This window comes from Euprymna scolopes, chromosome 1 (genome assembly GCF_053919585.1).
Source record: "Euprymna scolopes isolate OS-2025 chromosome 1, ASM5391958v1, whole genome shotgun sequence".
Taxonomy (NCBI): domain Eukaryota; kingdom Metazoa; phylum Mollusca; class Cephalopoda; order Sepiida; family Sepiolidae; genus Euprymna; species Euprymna scolopes.
In genome coordinates, this window is record NC_136482.1 from 48,350,266 (window position 1) to 48,363,875 (window position 13,610).

Below are 13,610 nucleotides of genomic sequence, written 5' to 3' on the forward strand. Positions count from 1 at the left end.
CCATACTTTTTCAATTTGATAAAGGGTCCATTATAGAATATTTATTATGGGGTGGAGCTGGAACGGTTTAACATCCCTACTCGACATAGATAAAGGCAAAACGTATCCATGCATTAACATGGGAGGAGATACTATCTTAAAGTACTATCCTAAGCCGGGAATGGGGCAACGGACTTTTACTAAGTAGATGTAAATAAGTCCTTCTCACCTTATTTTATTTTATTTTCTCAATGGAGAGTAGATAATGCATATGGATGTGTTATCGGCAATACGTCCAAGGATGGAATACTGTTTCCATATCTGGGCAGGAGCTGCTAAAACAGCCTATCCTTCCTTGCCAGAGTACAAAATAGACTTCGTGGCTTAGTGGGGGATGCCCTTTTCTCTACCCTGCAACCTCTCTCCCACAGAAGAGACGTTGCGAGCCTATCATTGTTTTATTTTATTTCCATGGAAGGTGCTCGTCTGAACTCCTATCTCTGGTCTCCCCTCGCCAATCTTTCACGAAAAACACCCGTCTAGCTGAATCCACTGTGAGAATTTTTCCCCACTCTATATCTGTGCCTAAATCAAAACGCGGATTCCATGAACAAAGCTTCTTTCTTAGAACTGCACGCCTGTGGACCTCTGTTCCGTCTGCCTGCTTCCCTCCGGATTACATCTTGGATGTCTTCAAGTGCAACACAAACAAATTCCTAATGAACCGCCTCCTTAAGTAAAAACTTCATCAAATCTCCACACTAACGTAATGTACTTGCAATAACTCTTATCCCTGAGTGGCTTCCGGGCCTTGATAAGTGGTGATCACTGTGTAAAAAAATAAGCTCCAGTAACTCTCGCTTCTACTTTTTTGTCCTTCAGTCCTCATTTCCAATGAACGATTTTTCTGACAAATGGTGAAGAACAAACGGAAGTACTTTGTAAAGAGTAGCCTGAGATGTCGGAAAATTTCTGTTTCCATGTTTATCCTTGTGGCCATCTCACCAGTAAGGGTGCTGGAGGTAAAGATTTTATCTGGGCTGACGTTACCCGCCTGATAGTCAGGGACCCGAACCGTGGATTAACCACTAATGAGGATGTCCTATCAACAGGTGCAAAGTACCGGGGGTGCTGTATTGCCATTTGGTGATTGGATTCTAGACCATGCAATAGTTTCTGGTAGGGCCTCTCGATGCCATACGAGTGGATAAGTGTTACGGCTTTACTTTAGCATGTGCTACAAAAATAAGTCTTGTCTTTTCTCCTTTATTTTCCCTGTCTGTCCTGCTCCAACCAAGTCTACTAACCTGGTCCACAAACCCAAAAACGTCAACAATCATGACAAATCTCCAAAAAAGAAACACGAATAAACCTTGACCCCATCCGCCAACATAGACCCCTACTACCAGGTCTCCTTCTCCAACACCAGGGGTCTACGTTCAAAATTCCAGAGGTTGAAACACAATTACAGGAGACAGAACCGGGCATATTCTTTTTAAGTGAAACTGGCATAGGGCCAACAAATTTTCTAGACGAATTCATAATTAATGGATACTCTAACTTAATATCTAAATCTGCTCCCCCCAAGATCGCCATGGGCATGGAATATGTGCCTGCATCAAAGATGACTTTCCATGTGATAGAGATATCTTTAGAGAAGACCCTAATTTACCTTATATGTGCTTCTGGCTTACACTACTGCATTTATATTTACCCTCTATCGGCCAACAACAGTGGGGTTACTATCTTTGAGCATATCTGAGAAAATTGACCACATCCTCTCTGCTCGTCCTTCGGCTAGCATTCACAGTTGCGGTGACTTCAATGCCCACGATGTGGAATGGCTGACCCGCTCAAATAAAACCGATGACGAGGGGAGGTTTTGTCATGATTTTGCCATTGCCTATGGCCTCTCAAATTGTTCACGAACCCACCCGTGTGCCCGATACATCCGGTCAATATGCAAGCCTTCTAGACATTTTCCTCACAACTTTTCCTGAGCTGTATTCATGTTCCGTTCTATCTCCTCTGGGATCATTTGACAACTCTGTTGTAGTAGTTAAGATAAAAATGAAATGTAATAAGTCTTCAGACGTACCTATCCACCGTACTGTATATCGATACTCTATGACTGACTGGGATAGCTTTTGTACATTCATATCTTACCAACCTCTGAATTCGATGTTTAAAAAAGAATGTGTCCTCTATAGTATCAGACGTGATAGAATGGTTTATTGTAGGCATAGGCCCATTGATACCATCCAACAAATTCCAACAAAAACCTAACAGCCAGCCATGGTTTACCCCTGAATGTGCTGCTGCCATCGCGCACAGAAATCATTTTTTCCATAGCTACAAACGTAATAGATGCACTGAGACTAAAGCTGCTTTCAGGACTGCCAGCGACCACTGTAAAAGAGTAATAAAAAATGCAAGGGAGCTATATGCTCAGTCTGTTAAATCCAAAGTAGCTGATCAGCGGCTTGGTTCCCACCAGTTCTGGAAAATAGCAAACAGGATCTTGAACAGAAGCGTGCGTTACACCCCAACCATCATCAATGGACCTGAGGTCATCTCGTCAGCATCAGACAAGGTCAGACTATTTGTCAAGAAGTTTGCAGCTAATTCTAACCTATGCAGCAATGACCATCAACTCCCTGTATTTCTTCCTCTAACAGACAACACGCTATGCACCATACTAAAATATCTGTCCGTGAGGTCGCCAAGCTTATCAAGAACCTTGATTCCATTAAAGCAACTGGCACTGACGGCATTCCAGTTATAGTGCTGAAAAAAACTCCAACCAGAACGTGTCCCGATAAGGTATTGCATAAGAGCCTTCGATAAGGTATGGCATAAGAGCCTGCTTCAGACGATTTCCAGCTATGATATTACTGGAAATGTTTTCTCAATTAAATCATTTCTGTCTGATAGGTTTATAAGAGTAGTGGTTGATGGGCAGAAATCAGAGGTCCACAGTATTAATGCTGGAGTCCCCAAACACTCTTCCTGATTTACAAAAATGATCTCCCATACACATACTTTAATCATTCGTTGACATTTATGCTGATGACTCGACAATCAATGGTAACACATCAAAGGCCGTAAATGACAAAGTTCTCTCTAACTTTCTCTCCTCTGATCTCGAGCGCGTGGCACAATTGGGGAAAAGGTGGCTGGTCACTTACGATGCATCCAAAACCAAGCTTCTACCTTTACATCATCAACGCTCTGATCCCAATCTGGTATCAATTGAAATGGATGGCTCTCGTCTTGGAGAGGCTCCGTGTTTTGACAAGCTTCTGGGTTTGACCTTTACTCCTGCTCTGAAATGGAACACGTATATCAAATATGTTGCCAGGGACGCTGGGAAAATAGTGGGATCTTTCTACCCTACAGAAGATATCTCACTACTGATGCAATTATCAATCTGTATAAAAGCCAAGTACGTCCAAGTATGGCGTACTGCTGCCACATCTGGGAAGGAGCTGCTAAAACAGCGTATCTTGCCTTGACAGACTACAAAATAAACTTCGTGGTTTGGTTGGGGATGGCTTTTTCTCTTCCCTGCAGCCTCTCTCCCACATACGTTGTTAGCCTGTCTTTGTTTTATCGTTATTTCCATGGCAAGTGCTCGTCTGAGCTCCAATCTCTCGTCCGCCCTAACCAATCTTTCACGAGAAACATTCGTTTCGCTGAAACTATACCACGATCAGCCGGTCACTGGGGTGTGACCGACAGACGTGTTATAGTAAATGTCTTAAAGCGGTCTCATGAAGACATGAAGATGGGCCAGTCATTAGGGTCTGAGTAACAAGAAGAAAATCATACCTGAGATGTTGGATCTGGGTGTGGCTGCTTTCTTTTCTCAAGATGATCTCTTCACCCTGGTGGCATTCTGGTGGGAATCTTCATCTCCCTGTCCTCAGGGCCGCCTTTCGACTTCAGACATTTATGAAGGCATCCATGGCAGACACAAGAAAAATGACACGCGACACAATTGTAATATACAAAGGTATAACTAACTATTTTATTTTACATTAGAGATACAATATATATTACAAAAAAAAACAATTTACAATTAATTTTTACAATAGGCTTTTCAAAGCTAACTAACCTACCCTAACTAGTGTTGAGGGAGGGGGTGCCCCCCTCATTTACGGAGAGACAAAATATGCGTCCTCACATCATGGTGGTCGTGCAGGAAAGAGACAGAAAGATAGCAAGGGAATTATGGGAAGGGGTTTCTTTGTATCTCTACGCTCATGGACAATTTACCACCCGTCCATGCTGCAGAGTGTGTTAGAAACAGTGGCACAAGGAAATAGTGCCACATCCCTCCCTATGCTATCCGAAATTTATGAGTATTCATAAATTTCAGAAGTCCCTAATTTTCCGTGAATGGTGCGTCAACCGGCCGTCAGCAATCAATGTCCCCATGCTCTACGTTCCTCAGGAACTCAGTGAAGCAAGTTATTTTTTCCACCAGGCTCCTGGTAGACTGGTATACTGCTTCAAATACCAGAGAGGGTAATCATCCTCGCCCTCCATCGAGGCAATGACCTCATGATTTCAGTTACTGGATTTACACTTTCTTAAGCAACCAGTATAATATTTTTTAACAAAGCCGGATTTTACGTGAGTTCATCACGCCGACCTATACGTATTTGACTAAGCCGGATTGTACGTGAGTTTATCACGCCGACCTATACGTATTTCACTAAGCCGGATTCTACGTGAGTTTATCACGCCGACCTATACGTATTTCACTAAGCCGGATTGTACGTGAGTTTATCACGCCGACCTATACGTATTTCACTAAGCCGGATTCTACGTGAGTTTATCACGCCGACCTATACGTATTTCACTAAGCCGGATTCTACGTGAGTCTATCACGCCGACCTATACGTATTTCACTAAGCCGGATTCTACGTGAGTTTATCACGCCGACCTATACGTATTTCACTAAGCCGGATTCTACGTGAGTTTATCACGCCGACCTATACGTATTTGACGAAGCCGGATTCTACGTGAGTTTATCACGCCGACCTATACGTATTTGACTAAGCCGGATTCTACGTGAGTTTATCACGCCGACCTATACGTATTTGACTAAGCCGGATTCTACGTGAGTTTATCACGCCGACTTATACGTATTTCACTAAGCCGGATTCTACGTGAGTTTATCACGCCGACCTATACGTATTTCACTAAGCCGGATTCTACGTGAGTTTATCACGCCGACTTATACATATTTCACTAAGCCGGATTCTACGTGAGTTTATCACGCCGACCTATACGTTTTTTAATTTAGTCTGCATAACATTATTTTCGTAACTGGATTTACGCTCCCTTCAGCAACCAGTATAATGTATTTTAACCAAGTCGGAGTTACGTGACCTCATCACGCCGACCTATATGTATTCCAAGTTATTACTTCAGTTACTGGACTTACGCTCTCTTCAGCAACCAGTATAATGTATTTTAGATAAGTCGGGGTTACGTGACCTCATCACGCCGACCTATATGGATTTAGTAAAACCTTGGTCTTCAGAGGTTCTAATCCAATTAATTCTGTTAGAGCAAGTAGTCTGCCGCCGAGCGACCAATAAAAACTATCCACCACGGAATATTTATTAATTATATAAAGAATTAACTAAGAAGGGCACTCAGCCTTCATGAGTTAGAATACTCAATTAGGGGGAAAAAAATGTCCAAAAATAAACAATTCAGAAACCTGGTATACATTAAATCAATGAAATAGTGTGTTAACAATTTTTTTTCTTAAAAAGAAAACATTTTTAAAAAATCATTTCAGAGCACCTCGGTCACAATTAGAATTTGTTTACACAATGCAAACGCATTTCAGTTATTACATTCATAATTAACTTTTTCCCAAATTTCAGGGTACATTTAAAAAGTATATGTATTTTTTCAAAACTTGATTTACAAAAGATCATTAAAATTTAATTCCAAAATTTAAAAATTATTTCAAGTATTTTGGTTCATCGTTAAAATCAATTTATGTTAGTTAACTTCTTTCCAAAGTAAGTCATTTATTATTATAAAAAACAATCTTCTCAAAAGGTCATAAACTTCGAATAGACCCATTTTTCGTAATACAATTCAAAAATTATTCCAAACATTTGGTTCATTATTAAAATTAATCTTCCGAAAAGATCATAGAAAATTCATTTTGAATCAATTTACCCTTCACAATGAGATTCAGAGACATCCCAAAACATTTTCATTTCGTAATTATTATTTTTAAAATTTAGTGTACATTTAAAGTTATTTAATTGATTCTTAAAAATCATTTCTTCTTATAGGTCATTATCAAGGTCATTTCGAATTCAGAAATATTTCACGTTAATTAACTTTTTTTTCAAAGTAATTATTTTATTATTTAAAAGCAACTCTTTTCCTAAACTCACTCACAAGGATTATTTCGAATTAATAAACTCCCGCCACACCTGAGAGTCACATTAGTTAACGACCAGTTCTGTATAGTTAACAGCTCGAAAAAATTAAAGTTTCAATTAAAGAGAGATCTTTCTAGACTGAGGAAATCTTTTTTTTTTTCTTAATAATTAATTCAATTTTACGTATATACTCCTCAGTCAATATTTCAGGGACCCCTATCATACGGTCCAATTTCAAATAAACCTTCAATTAAAGAATTCGCTCGAATAATTCTTCCTTAAAAATAATCTAGAATTCAGGAAAATTTCTTTCGTTAGTCAAATAATATTTCCTTAGAAATTATAAAAAATTCAGAGAATATTCGAAATGTAATAGCATAATTTTTCTTAAAAAAAACTATGAACATTTCAGAGAATTCTTAAAAAATTAACGTAATCATGTAACAGTTGTTTTTTCCAAACACGCGAAGATTTCAAAAACGTACTTCAAGTTCTGTTTGAATAATTGTCACTGTTTTTATTTTTAATAAAAAAACAATTGAAGACATTATTTAATGTAATTTAACGAAGCATAAATAATTTTGTTCTTTAAACTTGGTAGAAAAATTTAAAAAACTCCAAGTTAATTCGTTATTATATGCCTTCCTGCAATCAGCCATGGGGGTTTAGCTATACAATCATTAACACGCAAGAGTAGAGAAAGAGACTGAGGGGGAAAAGAAGGGGATAGAGACAGAGCGATGTCACTACACACCCTACCACCCTCATGATATCATTACGTAATAACAACAAAATCTTCGACAATTTTCTCTCTCGTCCTCATAGACCCTAAAATGTAAGGGAATGAGAGAGAGAGAAAGATAGAGAGAAGAAGAGAGAGAGAGAGGCAGATAGCATTGTTCTACCACCCATTCCTCAACACCCTCGCAAACACCATGACGAGGTCATCTTCGCTTATCTTTCCCATGTGCGGCCATTGTTTTAAAAAATGAGTGACAGGTAGACATTAAACATTTCTACGAGTTTAAAAAAAAAATAAAAATAAGAAAATAGAAAAACAATCTTATTTTGAACAATTTTGTAAAATACATTCTAACACAAAACTTTCATATTATCTAACCCCAATTTTTTTTTTACCAGTAACATTTTTTTTTCTTTTTAAACAGACAAAACATCAATAAAAGAAACATTATCAATTCAAAAAAAATGTCCCCTTATGTTTCAGCTTTAATTGTTACCTAACCTGAAAAATAAACACATCAACTGTTCATGGAATAAAATGTAATGTAAAAGTTCTATTTTTTCAAATCTGAATCTAACACTTGCAAAGTCAAAAGAATTTTTTAAAAAGTCCTATATTTTTATAAACCTGAAATAAAGATCAGATAAAAAATGTTAGGTATCCTTTATTTTCTTTCCTTTTCTTTTTTTTTAAATTTATTTTTCGAGCTTCGTGTTTGAAGGATTTTTTTCTTTTTTTTTTCATGTAATAACAAGATGCATAGATATACACACATATCGATATATATCCGGAGAGAGACAGAAAGAGAGAAAGCGTGAGAGAGAAAGAGATATTGCATATTCTAGAGACACTTTTTTCTCATCTCTGTTTTTTTTTTTTTTTGTGTGTGGGACACATTTCTTACTTTTTTTTCGAAGGGTTACTTTCAATACTCTTTTTTTTTTCAAATCGATCCTTTGTAAACTGTTTTTTTTTTGTAGGTGCAAGACAATTTTTTGTTCAGGTTCTGAATTTTCTTTTTTGAGTGCGTTTTTTTTTCTTTTTTTTTGTGCGCGTGTGTACTGGTCTGCCATTTTTTTTTTTAATTTTGCCAGAAATAATAGTTTTTTCCGTTTTTAAAGACCGTGGACCATTTTTTTTTTCGATTCGTCTAGTGGTCGTTATTTTTGGTTGTGCCGTGGGTTTAAGGGTCGAAATTATTTCCATGCTGGGAAACAATATGTTCTGGTCATAGTGCATCATTTATACTGCGACACAGATGCGACGAGATCCGTCTGGTAATTAACAAGGGTCAATCCTGGTCACGGCACCATTTATACCACGATCAGCCGGTCACTGGGGTGTGACCGACAGACGTGTTATAGTAAATGTCTTAAAGCGGTCTCATGAAGACATGAAAATGGGCCAGTCATTAGGGTCTGAGTAACAAGAAGAAAATCATACCTGAGATGTTGGATCTGGGTGTGGCTGCTTTCTTTTCTCAAGATGATCTCTTCACCCTGGTGGCATTCTGGTGGGAATCTTCATCTCCCTGTCCTCAGGGCCGCCTTTCGACTTCAGACATTTATGAAGGCATTCATGGCAGACACAAGAAAAATGACACGCGACACAATTGTAATATACAAAGGTATAACTAACTATTTTATTTTACATTAGAGATACAATATATATTACAAAAAAAAACAATTTACAATTAATTTTTACAATAGGCTTTTCAAAGCTAACTAACCTACCCTAACTAGTGTTGAGGGAGGGGGTGCCCCCCTCATTTACGGAGAGACAAAATATGCGTCCTCACATCATGGTGGTCGTGCAGGAAAGAGACAGAAAGATAGCAAGGGAATTATGGGAAGGGGTTTCTTTGTATCTCTACGCTCATGGACAATTTACCACCCGTCCATGCTGCAGAGTGTGTTAGAAACAGTGGCACAAGGAAATAGTGCCACAAAACTACTATCAATAATTTCCCCACTCTTGATCTGTGCCTAAATCACAACGTAGATTCCATGAGCGGAGCTTCTTTCTCAGAAGTGCTCGATTGTGAAACTCTCTTCCGTTCGGCTGTTTCCCACCTGACTCCAACTTGGATGTCTTCAAATCTTACATAAACAAATTCATGACAAACCGCCCCCTTTAGTAAGACACCCTATCAAATCTCCAATAATAATGATTACTACAATACTATCTCATTGATTACTGTACACGCAATAACCCTTACCCCTGAGTGGCCTCCGGGTCTTGATAAGTGGTGACCCCCATGTAAAAAAAGTGAGAAACAGACGAGGTTATCAGTCGTGAAATTATAAATAAACCGCGGCTCACGTTTATTCAATTAAGATGTTATATATATATATATATATATATATATATATATATATATATATATATATATATATATATATATATATATATATATATTACGATTGAGGTAGAAAAAGATAACTCCCTTTCTTTCTTAGAAGTTTTAGTTTCTTAAGGTAGGCCTTCCCTTATGACGCCCATTCATAGAAATCCTACTTTTACTGGCCTTTACCTAAGTTGAGATTCCTTCACACCGACAACTAAGAAACTCAACATTAGTAGAAACATAACCCATCGGGCACTTGTCATATTCTCTGTTTCTTATACCGATTCTGAAATATATAATATAAAAACGATTTCCATTATGAATGGATATCCGCCTCCATTGGTCAACAAAGTTGTTAAAAACAGCATCCTTTTATGAGCACCCTAAGTTTTGGCAATCCAGATTTCAGGTATACCTCAAGTTACATTGAATTGGACCTACAGGACAACATATCGTGGAGAAGATTTCCTCTCTTGTCACTTCTAATTTTGGTGCTTTATTCCTTTAATTGTTTTTTCTGGAAAGTAGGCCTTTCTCCGTTTTCGCAAATACGCCTTGCCTATCTCGCAGTCAACCAATACTGTTTAGAAATTCCAATGTCGGTGTTTTGCAGTCTATATAGTAAAAAAGGACCCAGCATCGACAGGTTAGAATCGCCTAGCATGTCAATCGTTTTATCTTGGATCATCAAACTATTTCCAAGGTTACCCAATTAGAAGAATCGGTTATTGGACAACACTTAGTAGATAAAAAAAGCATGTGGTTTTACATTCCCTCCGGAGTAATTTTTTGCTTTGCAGAGAGGACGCACTATCTGTGCTCCAGGCACATGCCATTAGTTTTATCCCAAAGCCTATTTTGTTTGTGCAACCAGAGACAGTTTCGCTTACAGTTGGAACTATTTGGGGGAGACACATTCTATTTAGGTTTTCTTTTTCTGCCATTCTTTCGTATAAGTATTTCTACAAGAAAAAACACATTCAGACATATATCCCTGAAAAGGTTGTCCGACGAAAAGCGCTCGGATTAAATTACAATGTCGTTGTTTTTATAGTCGATTTTAATCGACTTATTCATTTTATAATATCCGAATATGGTTTATTACTTTTCCATCATTTTAAAATTATAATATATATATATATATATATATATATATATATATATATATATATATATATATATATATATATATATATATATATATATATATATAAAGCTGAATGTGTGTGTATCTGGTCACGGATAGGCTCCTATGTGGTTGACTATTTTTAAAAACATATAATGATAGAAGATGGATCCTGACACAGGGATTAGTATGTTTGATCTGGCAGAACGGTGGTTCATTAAAATTGTGGAGTCTGCGTACGCGCCTGGTCCACAAAGTATGGAAGTAAAAAAAGAATAAAAAAAAGTTTACAAAATTTTGTGATATAGATGTCCATAAAATATTTTGATAAGTATGTTTTAACTTAAATATGGATGGTCTAATAAAATTGTGGGATCTGTGCTCGTGATTGCCCTTCATGGAATGGAAGGAGGCACCCACTTTAATGAATACTTTTCATATTTATTTGCGTAAGAATAATTTGATAATTATGTTTCAGTTTGAAGAAATAGGGTATAACAAAATTATGGGGTGTTCGTTCGCGCCTGCCCTCCATAGAATGGAAATATGTCACAAAGTTTTACAAGGTTTTTAGATATAGATCCACAGAATACTGTGATAAGTGTTTCAGTGTGAACAGGTATGGTATAATAAATTATGGTGTTTATCTATTTTATTTTTACTTTCATCATATTTTGCTTTGGTTTTGATACCCCCAAATTCGAAGCCATCTCTTTACAACCCTTCCTTTTCATAAGCTACCATACTTTCATAAATCAGAGTCCATTTTCTGTAGGTTGTTTTTTAACGCAGTCAACGACGGATACTTTTGCTAGTTTATGTATATATATATATATATATATATATATATATATATATATATATATATATATATATATATATATATAACGTATGTGTGTGTACGTATGCGAGTGCGTGTAGCTGAATGCGCGGTCAACATTCAGTCTTAAGTATTAGACAACAATGCGTATGCTAGAAAATATGACTGAGTTAAAGAGTGTAATGTATTCAATCATCTAATTTATTTATTAACGCTCGTTTAATAAAAAAAAGTATACACGTTAGTTAACCATGCACGCATTTATATTACACACTTTTTATGAAATTTGGTTCGATGATTTTTTATACTGAAATATGCTCATTATATTATTGTATGTTCGATAAAAATCAACATGTATAAAAGCAAACCTAGTACATTTTTATGTACAATTATTTGCAGATAGTAAGTTAGATATATTAAGTGAACTTATTATGTTCTTTAAAAAATAAGCCCGCACGTTCCTAACTTTATAATAGTTGTATAAGCTTTTAACTTTACTCTCATATATATCAATTGTAATCAAACATTAGAAACTGCCTGTAATGTGTTTCTTTTACTTTTCACAACGTGCGATTTCTATTTATTTTTTAATCGATTATAATGGATCAGATTTTTATTACAAATTGCATTTTTAAAATTACTGCATTTAAGAGTTCATGATATAAAATACCACTATTGTGTTGCAGATATTTATTGCATGAGATTTAAAAAAAAAATCCGCTGTCATGGAATCATTGGTGCTACATTGAGCGCCCCCAGTATTCAACCGATACAACATTTATTTGTGCCTGTAAGACGTTTACGAAAACGATACGAGTGCAGATAATATATAGATTTTTCGAATCCAGAGAGCTGACAGAAACATGGGCGACAATGTGCTTTTCAGAGTTTTATCAGCCATGCATCGTTTAACATTGGAAAAATTTCATTGAGAATGATGACATTTAAAATTAAATGCTGGCCAGGAAAATTAGCTCGTTATAATAGTCCCATATATTTTACACTTAGGTCTTTATAACTTCAATTTGCGACGAATAAGTTGTCTAACACTGTTGCATATGATCTCTCATGGGGAATCGCCTAATTACTTGACCAAGACGAGTATTATTAGCCTTTTGTATATTGAATTTGATCTGTTTTCAAAAGAGCATACAATTAAAGAATAAATATAGGTTAATAACGTATCAGGAATTTAACTTGACTAGATTTTATAAACAATAAAAAATAGATTAAAGAAAATAGGAATGTGAGTTATCGATAATAATACTAACATACGTGATAAAAGTGTCGAATTATAGGATTCTTATGTGAATGTACGTGTATGTAATAACGGAAAATAGCTTGTGTGCAGCTTTTATACCCGCATTACTCCCCCTCAAATATGACTGCAAATATAACCATTAAAGATAAACCCCTGCCAATCAAAGTGAGTATGCCTCTAAGAGACTGAGAACGTAATTGCATGGATTTAGAACTGTCTATTATTTTCCCTTAAAAATGTTACGTAAGTCATTAATGTTCTACAACAATAAATGCATAGGAATCAGGTTTGTTCATATGTGTAGTGCGTCTCCTATATTCTCGCGTGCTTGTCATTGAACGTTCCAGTATAGCACGCCATGGCAGAAAACATTCTGGGATCGTAAAAGAAAATATTGTTGCAATGTATCTAGATATACAAGGTGAAAAAAGACTGCAGACACGCTGAAATTGATGTGCAGGCCAGTGGTTAAGATCACGCAGCGTTTTAAAAAGCTGAACTGGCCTCGGTTACGTCACCCATAGAAGCTGAGCGCACGTTCTGAGCATCACATCCAGATTCGTTCTTTTCTGTAAGCATTGCTGCAGATTGGAGATGTGGGAAGACTATATGCCGCATTTTACATGAAATTTGGGTGCATGGATGTCACCGTAGGAGGAAGCCACTACTGAAGATGATACAAAAAAAATCCCACAAACAGTTTCTGGAAGATATGTAAAAAACAGAGGGATTATTGGAAACATGATTTATGGTCTGATGAGAAAAATACTAATTAGTTAGTTTTCGATTGATTCAAACATGTGTGGCAGCGACCAGCAGACGATTACAAAGATGAGTGTGTTATGATTTCACTAAAGCATTGCGAGGGATATTTTATGGTCTGATAAAGCATGTGTGCTACAGGTGTTGGAGG

General features: G+C 36.7%; 1 protein-coding gene across 3 annotated transcripts in view; it reads left to right on the top strand.

The window, feature by feature from the left end:
* The window catches only part of LOC145294368 (uncharacterized), a 1,286,825-nt gene that overhangs the window by 1,187,768 nt on the left and 85,447 nt on the right, over nt 1-13,610 (top strand). The window lies entirely within an intron of this gene.